We start from the raw sequence: 9,514 nt of genomic DNA, 5'->3' as shown, positions 1-9,514 counted from the left end.
CTTACCATCAAAAGATATAGTGCCTTTTCCCTGATCAAACAAGCTTTGTCATCTCCAAATCTCACTAGACCTCCATTGTATTTTTGAAAAGATAAGAATTTACTTTTATCACCAGTCATATGATGTGAACATCCAGAATCTATAATCTATTCATCATTTTCTTCAATTTTAGCTGTCAGGGCCTGTTCTACCGGTGGAACAGTAGGCACCAGTTGATCTTCTGTTATTGCAACAAAAGCCCATCCATTGTCTCCCGGTTCTTCATCAGAATCATCAATAACCCCTTCATCAACATAGTAACATGATTTGTCTCTATTCTTCTTAAATCTGTATATCTGATATTCAGGGTTAGGCTTAAATGTTCTTTTAGCTTCTTCTCTCAATCTTGCATGTCTGTCAGGACATCTAGATGCCATAGAATCTCTTCAAGTTGTTAAACTTCTACCCCCTTCCCCCCTCTCTTACCCCCTCTCCCCCCCCCCCCTCTCTCTCTCTCTATCCCCTATTCTCTCTTACCCCCTCTCCCGCTACTCTTTGTTTCTCTATCTCTTTGTCTCTGTCTCTGTCTCTTTGTCTCTCTGTCTCTGTCTCTGTCTGTCTTTGTCTCTCTCTATCTCTATCTCTCTATCTCTGTCTCTGTCTTTGTCTCTGTGTCTTTATCTCTGTCTTTGTCTCTCTCCTTTTACCAATCTACCACTCTCTCCCTCTCCCTCTCCCCCTCTCCTTTTCCTAATCTCCCTATCTCTCCCTCTCCATCCATCCCCCTCTCCTTATCCTATTCTCTCTCTCTCTCTCTCTCTCTCTCTCTCTCTCTCTCTCTCTCTCTCTCTCTCTCTCTCCACTTCCTAGTTCTACATAACCCATACGGGTTATGTATAACTAAGGCCAAAACTACTAGTTCTACATAACCCGTACGGGTTATGAGAAATTGTGAATGTTCACATTAGGTTTCTATAACCCATATGGGTTATTGGAAAATATTAATATATTTTAGTCCCAACGGCCTAAAAACTAGCATTGCAAGTTGCCTTTTACCAATCTACCACTCTCTCCCTCTCCCTCTCTCCCTCTCCTTTTCCTAATCTCCCTATCTCTCCCTCTCCATCCATCCCCCTCTCCTTATCCTATTCTCTCTCTCTCTCTCTCTCTCTCTCTCTCTCTCTCTCTCTCTACATAACCCATACGGGTTATGTATAACTAAGGCCAAAACTACTAGTTCTACATAACCCGTACGGGTTATGAGAAATTGTGAATGTTCACATTAGGTTTCTATAACCCATATGGGTTATTGGAAAATATTAATATATTTTAGTCCCAACGGCCTAAAAACTAGCATTGCAAGTTGTTTGAAGGCCCCATTGCTTTTGCACATGATTTTCTGGGACAGTAACAGTCAAGTTTTCATACTTTTTTGTCACTTTTGCTTTGAAATGATTGATTTGTCTCGTATATTGGATTGTTTTTGAAGTTATTTTATCATTTTTAATTTACAATATAACAAAATGATGACTATTTGTTATTTTTTTTCTTTGATCATGATTGATTTTTCTTGTATTTTGATTTTTTTTAAAGTTATTTTATTATTGTTACTTTAGATTATAAAAAAATGATGATCATTTGTTGTTTTTTTGCTATTTGATTATGGATTGTCATCATGATTTTATGTGTAGGACAATGGGAAAGAACAAGAGAGGAACAAATGAACGAAGAGAGGCAACAAAGGAAAGACAAAGGGAGTGTATGAGGATATTATGTGAAGGTAGATAATCTAATACACCTAATGAAAGTGATGAACATTCAACAATTGAAATGGATATGATGAATGCACCAAATCAAAATGATCAACATACACCAATTTAAATGCATATGATGAATGCACCTAATGAATTTAATGAACATACACCATTTGAAAATGATTCGGTGAATGCACATGTTAATGAAATTGAAGAAGATATACCATTTGAATTTTACGTGTCAATGCACATAATGCACCTAATGAAAGCAAAGAGCATGCACCAATATTTACACCTCTTAAAATAATTCATACAAAACAAAAGTTCCTAATAGATATTGATGAAAATATTGTGAAGCCAATGCATGATAAAATTTCCAAAAGAACTTGTAGAAGAACGATTAGAAGAATTTGGAATAACTATTTTGAAAACTTAAATCAAAGTGGAAGATGCCAATTAGTTATTGAAATGATTAAAAATCTGAAATTTAGAGAGACAATGAAAATTATGGGGTTAAGAACATCAAAAAATAATAGTAAAAGAAGCATTGTGAAAAATCTTTGTGATGCATACCAAGCCATTGGTTCGAAATCATGCACTAAAGATGCTAATGTTACTCGTTGTGTCCTCACATCAACCATAATGGGAAAGGAAATGAAAAAATCTCATTTAATAAGCAAAACAAGCAAGTCATTAAGAATAAGTAGAACCACATTACACTATGCCTTAGAGAGGCAAGAGAAAATCAAGGATCCTAACAATAATTCTCTTTGGGAATTCTCGGGTAGACTCCCACGGAAGGACAAAGTTGTTGTTGATGCACTAAGAACGTTAATTGAGAAATATTGGCATGACAACACAAGGGTTTCACCCAGCCAAAGAGATGTTGTTAGAAGGTGAATTGGAATTAGTAATCATGAGCGACATCCAAAAGACTATTTAGATACAAATCAAACACAATTTTATGAAAGGTTTCTTCAAAGATTTTTTGAGATGACAAAACCATTTTATGTTAAGATTAATCATGCATGTACCACATGTTGTTGTAGGATCGATATTGAATTTTCTATGCATTATGATATTTATCGCTATATATGTTGTAATTTGTACACTAACGATGTTTTGCAGGATTGTGGTCTACAAGCACCTCCTAAGTCACCGAGAGAATTTATTTCAAGTATACTATGTAGATGAGATGACAGGTGCATTTACTATAAGATGATGTGTTCGAGAGGTTTTTGTCCTACATGTGGCGGTTTGCAATAGTTTCATAGATGCCTACATTTGGATAGGCAAACATGAAATTGGTAAGGAACTAGTTTCAATTGGAAAATACAAGTTAGTCACATATGGTGTTAAAGATGGAAAATAATTAAAGAGGTGTGAGTTAGTGAAAAGGGATATATGCGTAGCTGATTTTAGGAATATGTTTCAAGAGAAACTAGTGTATGAGTCAACATGTCACACACATAGAGCTAGGTGGTTAGATGAGCAATTCAAGTTGTGTAAGGACACTTTCCCCCTCGGCACTATTGTCTCTGTCATTGATTTTGCTGAGAATTACATACTAAAGCCACAAAATGAAGTACAATCTATGTATTACCACTTTATACAAGTGACAATTTTTGTACACATAGCATTCATGCATGCACATGATAGCACCAAGGAGGACATAAAGGTTATAAGAGAATATCACTTCTATATTAGTGATGACCATACTCATTCCTCAGAGTTTGTGCAAGGATTATTTACAGTCTTCTATGATAGTTTAAGGGAAAGAGATATAAGATACAACCAACACTTAATATGGTCGGACAATTGCACTACACAATTCAAGAATGCAAGGATGTTCTACTGGTTGACTAGGATGCATGTGACAAGTGGTGTGCAAAATTTTTGGAATTTCATTGAGACAAGGCATGGAAAGGGAGAGAATGATGGTGCAGGAGAATGTGTGAAAAGAGCCACTACTAGAGAGGACTTGAAGTACGAAGGTGGTGAAATGTTAATAGATGCAGAAACAATTGTGGAATGGTGTAACTCTACGATGGGACCAGGTAATGCAGGTAAGTCTATCCAGTTTCTAGGTATTTTTGGTTAATACATGAATCTAACATTGAAAACTATCTAGATTGTTATTCACTTACAAGATCAAGTGAGATACATTCATTTAGAAGTTCAAATACCACTAGCTATTTATACTAGACAGATTGCATTATTTTTCTCTTTATGTATGCATTTTGTGTGGGATGAATGTGAATCAAAAGAGTGGGTTGACCAATGGCCTTGTAGACCTTTGCAAACCATAGATACATATCCACTTCCTATAGCAATACAAATGAACCATATTGAAGCATCAGTGGATTTTGACCATGTATCAGACATAGTTGAACCAGGTAAAGGGTTACAATTTGTTACTTGGGCAAAATCAATTTTAAGCTCAATTTATTAGTATTAACTTATGCTGATTTTGGTATTAACTTATATACTTCTATTAAATGCAGGCCATGTATATGCAGTTATTGCAGATGAGAACAATGAAGAAGGAACATATTACTTTTTGTGTCATTGTATTGAGGCCAAAAATAAATTGACTTCTATAGTGGTTGATGGAGAGGGTACTGAGTACCCAATAAGATGTGTTGTTGTGATAGAGACATGACTTAGAAGGTACCATTGTTGTGTCGAGTTGTATTGAGACCTCTTAAACTCATTTATTTATCATTCATTGTATTGATTTTGACATCAACTTATCCTTCTATAAAATGCAGGTACCCTATCAAAAATTCTAATGCCTAGTTGTTTGAGAATGTTGAGACACATAGAAATATTATTCATTACTCAAACCTTCTTGTTGCACCACATATTTGTTTGATTAAATTGTTAGTCCCAACCGGTGCTGAGAGGGGAGGGGTGAATCAACACTTGATCAATTTTTCATAATTAAAACTTTTAACTCTAATCTGCATTTATTTAATATTCATCAATATACTTAATCACTGAAGTAGAATATGCATGCATGAAAAGTTGACAATGACACCAAGATTTATCTCGCAGAAACCCATATAGGAGAAAACCACGGTGTGAATAGGAACTCACAAAATTTGTACTCTTCTAGAGCATGCCCGATGAGGAGCCATCCCTATTAGGAGATTACAAAGACATTGTTAGGTGCCACCCAATTAAGGAATTTTGTTTAAGGCCGGTTAGTGCCTTTACCTTGTTAAAGGTACCCTGATTAAAGGAATTAAGAACATCAATTAAGATGTCACCCGGTTAAGGGATTTTACAAAAGGGACCTATTAAAGTCCACCCGGTTAAGGGATTTAAGTTGCAATGGTTAGAAAGAAACAAATGGATGATCTGCTGAATTAGCTACTGATAGATTGATTAGATCACAATGAGAATCACACTCTATCCACACCGGTTGTGTTTGGTTTGCACAACACCGATTTTCTTCTTACACCTTCGGCTCTGCACTCAGCCGGTCCTCTGTCCCTCGGCTCTGCACTCTGCCAGTCCTCTGACCTTCGACTCTGCACTCTGTCGGTCCTCTGACCTTCGGCTTTGCACTCTGCTGGTCCTCTGTCTCTTGACTCTACACTTAGTCAGTCTACCTCAAACACCTCTGCTGTACTAAATCCTTTTAGCACTTCCACTCACTCTGCTTTTAATTTTGGATCACCTTCTACAAGATCTGCTTTTTGCAAATTTTATGATCAAGAATTTTTGAAGGAACTCAAGAATACTTTAGAATTTTTTTGTCATCACCTTTAGGTGTTCCCTCAATCAAAGCAATCACAAATTTTTAAAGATTTCAAATTCAAAATCTCCCACTCTTTCTCTCCATGCCCTGCAACAATTCTGCCAAGTGTTCAATGAATTTTGCCACCGCATCTCCCAAAAATAGTAACTTCTGGGTTGAGTTCAGTCATTTAAGAGTGAACTAGAAAATACACAGGTAATCATGGCTTGACTACATGATAACTGAAGTTGACCTTACCAACTTGTGACTAGGTGTAGATACAAGCTCACCAACTCACATTTTTCCATTGCAATTGAATAACCGATAATCGCCCTAAGATTTATGGTGATCACCTATCTTCCTTCTGTTATACCGGTGTACCACTATATCACTACACTTCTATATTACCGGTTCATCCTTTGATTTTTGGTTTGTTGTGATAGCATCAAGTCTCTTTCCTTGTTTGCCAATGGGGTTCCGGTTTGCATACAACCTCAAGTCTTCTTGCCTGAGTCATCTTTTGTGACTTCATCAACATTAGAATGATTGATCTTCTTGAATGACAAACCAGTTGGCTTAGTCTATCTTCCCTTGAGCTGATTGAACTTTTGGTCATCTGTTTCCAATGTTGTTTCCATGTGTTTGCAATTCATCACCTTTTCTTACTAAAATACACCACTCTACCAATACCACTTCATCGGCCAGTGTTAGACATCAATGACATATCTTAACTCATATACCGGTTCTCTAGATTGACTAGTTTTGTCAATGCCAACAATCTCCCCCTTTGGCATTGATGGCAACACTTCAGAATCTATCTTATCAGTTGCATGTTCTTCCTTCATTTCTGTACTGGTCATTACTTGTTTCCTAATTAATGTATATCTGCCCCTAACACTGGTAATACTCTAATACAACAAGTTCATCTCAATCACTACTTACCAATGCTCAAAAACTATAATCATATCTCCCTCTTTGACAACAATGCCAAAGATTAATTTTAGTACACTTACAAGATTGCCCCCCCCTAACCAAAGTACACTTATCAATCTAGTCTTAGAAGTTTTTTTTTGAAATCATACTAGATTGATATAGAGCCCTTTTTTCTTTATTGCAGGTAGGGGCATAACCCCCAACTTACCTTTGAGATATTTAAAGGTGTCCTTCTATAGTGGCTTGGTGAAGATATCAACAACATGCACTTTTGTTGGTATATACTTGTTGGTTAACAGATTTTTCCCTTTCTTCAAATTGTAATGTCTACTTTCTTTGAATAATAATATGACTCTTTTACACCCCTTTATGAAAGGAAACAAATAAACCAACAGTTGGATGAATCAATTAAAAATCCATCCTTTGCATTAGAGGGAAACTCCTCATATGATTTGCAATGAATTTTATGCAGAAAACTTTGAAATGAATACACTTTTAACCAGAAAGCGTGAAAGGCTTTAGCATTCATCCATCAACACAAAGGAATGGTTTTAACATAAGACAAAAAGAATATTTTGAAGATCAAATAAGAGCTCACAGACTCTGAATTTTACACATGTTCATCACATAAATTTAGAGAAAAAGACAATGCATAGCAGTAAGAACTCTGATTGATTCTCTCTCATGCCTCACAGGACAAGGGGGATCAACACATGTCATTCCACAATGAATTCAAAAAACATAGGAATAACTGATAACAAAATGATATCATGCACATTATCTGATTGTCAAGAAAGATAGCCAATCCTTAAACCCATAGATTCAAAGACTGCATGCCATAACATTTCATTACTTAACTAGTCATTCTAGTTTCAAGAAATTCACAGAAAACAGATATTGTTTGTTCCTTGAAAAATCACAGTTTTTCCGACCTTAAGATAAACTAACTTCTTAGCTTAAATAGCCTCCATGCTCATAGTTTATTACATAATCATTAAAAATTTACTTTAATCGGAGATTAAAGAAACTGTTTTCTTAAAACAAGAGAAACTAAAATAAACAACCACAGAAAGGCTAACAACTCATCCCCTAATTAATCTTGAATGCACCGTGGGAGAGGAAGCCACTGGTCTATCTCGCTTTACTGCAAAACTGCGCATGCCATGCCTCTCTAAATGTGCCACTGATAAGTTCAGGATGACTTGAAAGTAGGGAAGTCCAATATGCTGGATCCGTTGCTTCCAAACCTCCTTGTCCATATTCACTTGTGTCACCCTTGCCTTGTGTGCTTCCAGATGATCAGAATAGACCGCGAGCATTGAGTCAATCCTGGATACTTTTGAAAAGTCATCCGTAGTCAAGGACTTTGTCTTTCAAATGAGTTGTATCCTTTCTTGGAAGATTTTTGTCATCTCTATGGCAGCTTCGATTGTGTGGGCATCATCTTTCATAAGCTAGATGCCAATGCATTTGAGATCCTTTTGCATTGTATCAATTAAATCTGTCAATCCTTTTAGCAGTTTAGTGGATTCTTTGTGGCCCTGTTTGATAATTGAATTACGCCACTCCACTTTTTTCCTTGACACATATAATACATTATCATCCAGGCTTTCCACAAGTTTTTTAGCCAAGAATTTCATCACTCCATATTTTTGTATATCATTCATCTGTGCAAGAATTTCCAACCATTTGGTCCTGTCTTTCTCCCAAGCAACAACATCTAATTCCAGTTCTTTTCTCATAGTCACAACATACTCATATACTTTCACCAGACTAAAAATATACTCTAAACCTTACTGAATTATAAGATCCAACCATCTATTGAACATCTCCGTGACCATTCTATTTCTTTGGACTTGATCCAACATCTTTTGATTTGCTGGAGATTTGGGATAAAAGGATATGACCACCTGTGACAATGGTTGAGGATTTGGATGATGAATGACATTGTTGTACTCAACCATTTGAGTGATGATTTGCTTCAACTCCCTTTTATCTTTCTCGTTCTTCCATGTTCTAGAAATCATTCTCTTTGTGGAAGACTCCAAATGTTTAACATCAACGGCTCGCGGAACAAACCCCAGATCAATCTTTTCAACTGTGAAGTCATCCTCGGTAGCTTTGTCTGCATCTCTATCTGGAATAGGCTTGGCTATCTCGGTAATCCAATGACCTGTTGCTTCATCCATCTCAAGAATTGTTTGCGTCTTGAGTCTTTTCAGATTGGATACCTTTCCAAGACACTTGTTGACAATGTCTTCTATAGGAATTGTAATTGGAACCACACTTCGTTTCTTCGCAACAACAGCTTCCAACTATCGTTGTTCTTTTGTAGGTTGTTTAGGTGGAGTTGTCTGAGTATCACGTGAATTAACAATAACCAGAGTATTTATGGGGTCAAATTCACGCTGTGTTTCTTTACCTTTGTCGATTTCATGCACCGTAGGCTCACCTAAATCCTGTTGATCCATTATTACTTCTACCTCTTCACTAGGATCCACGTCCACAACAATCTGGCTCAATGTTGGCTTTTAACTCTTTTTCTTGCTCCTTGACCAAGTTATTTGGGGTGTTGTAGAACCTAATGGTGACTTGTTTGATCTCCTAGGTTGGATTTTTTCAACACTTGGCTTTGAACCACCTGCACCATCAATAATTTCATTAGTGGAAGAAATAGGAAGTTGAGTCACAGTATGTGAATCAACTCTTAGTTCATGGGAGGATATGAGTGATCCTTTCTTAAATTTTTGGTCTCTCAACCACTTCTCAATTTTCCTAACAACATTGAAAGTTTTAGCTTGAACATTATCATCTTCCTTTTTATTCCAGTCAATCTCAGGGATTGGCTTTCCTTGAACTTCCTTGTCAAATTCAGGAGCCAGAATATCTTCCCCCATTTCCTCCTGAACTCCGGATACATTGATTGGAAGCTTCATGGTGATTATCTGCTGTAGAGTAAATCTTGACTACAGTCTCCTTCTTACTTCATATTCATCACTACAATTCTCCTAGTAATCTTCCAACTGAGGTTCATGATGGAACGTCCACATTTAGATTTTCCACGACATAACCTCTTCTATAAAACCTATGTCTAGCAACATAG

This window comes from Cryptomeria japonica, chromosome 5, assembly GCF_030272615.1.
Source record: "Cryptomeria japonica chromosome 5, Sugi_1.0, whole genome shotgun sequence".
In the NCBI taxonomy this organism is placed as follows: Eukaryota; Viridiplantae; Streptophyta; class Pinopsida; order Cupressales; family Cupressaceae; genus Cryptomeria; species Cryptomeria japonica.
This window is presented reverse-complemented; position numbering follows the sequence as displayed.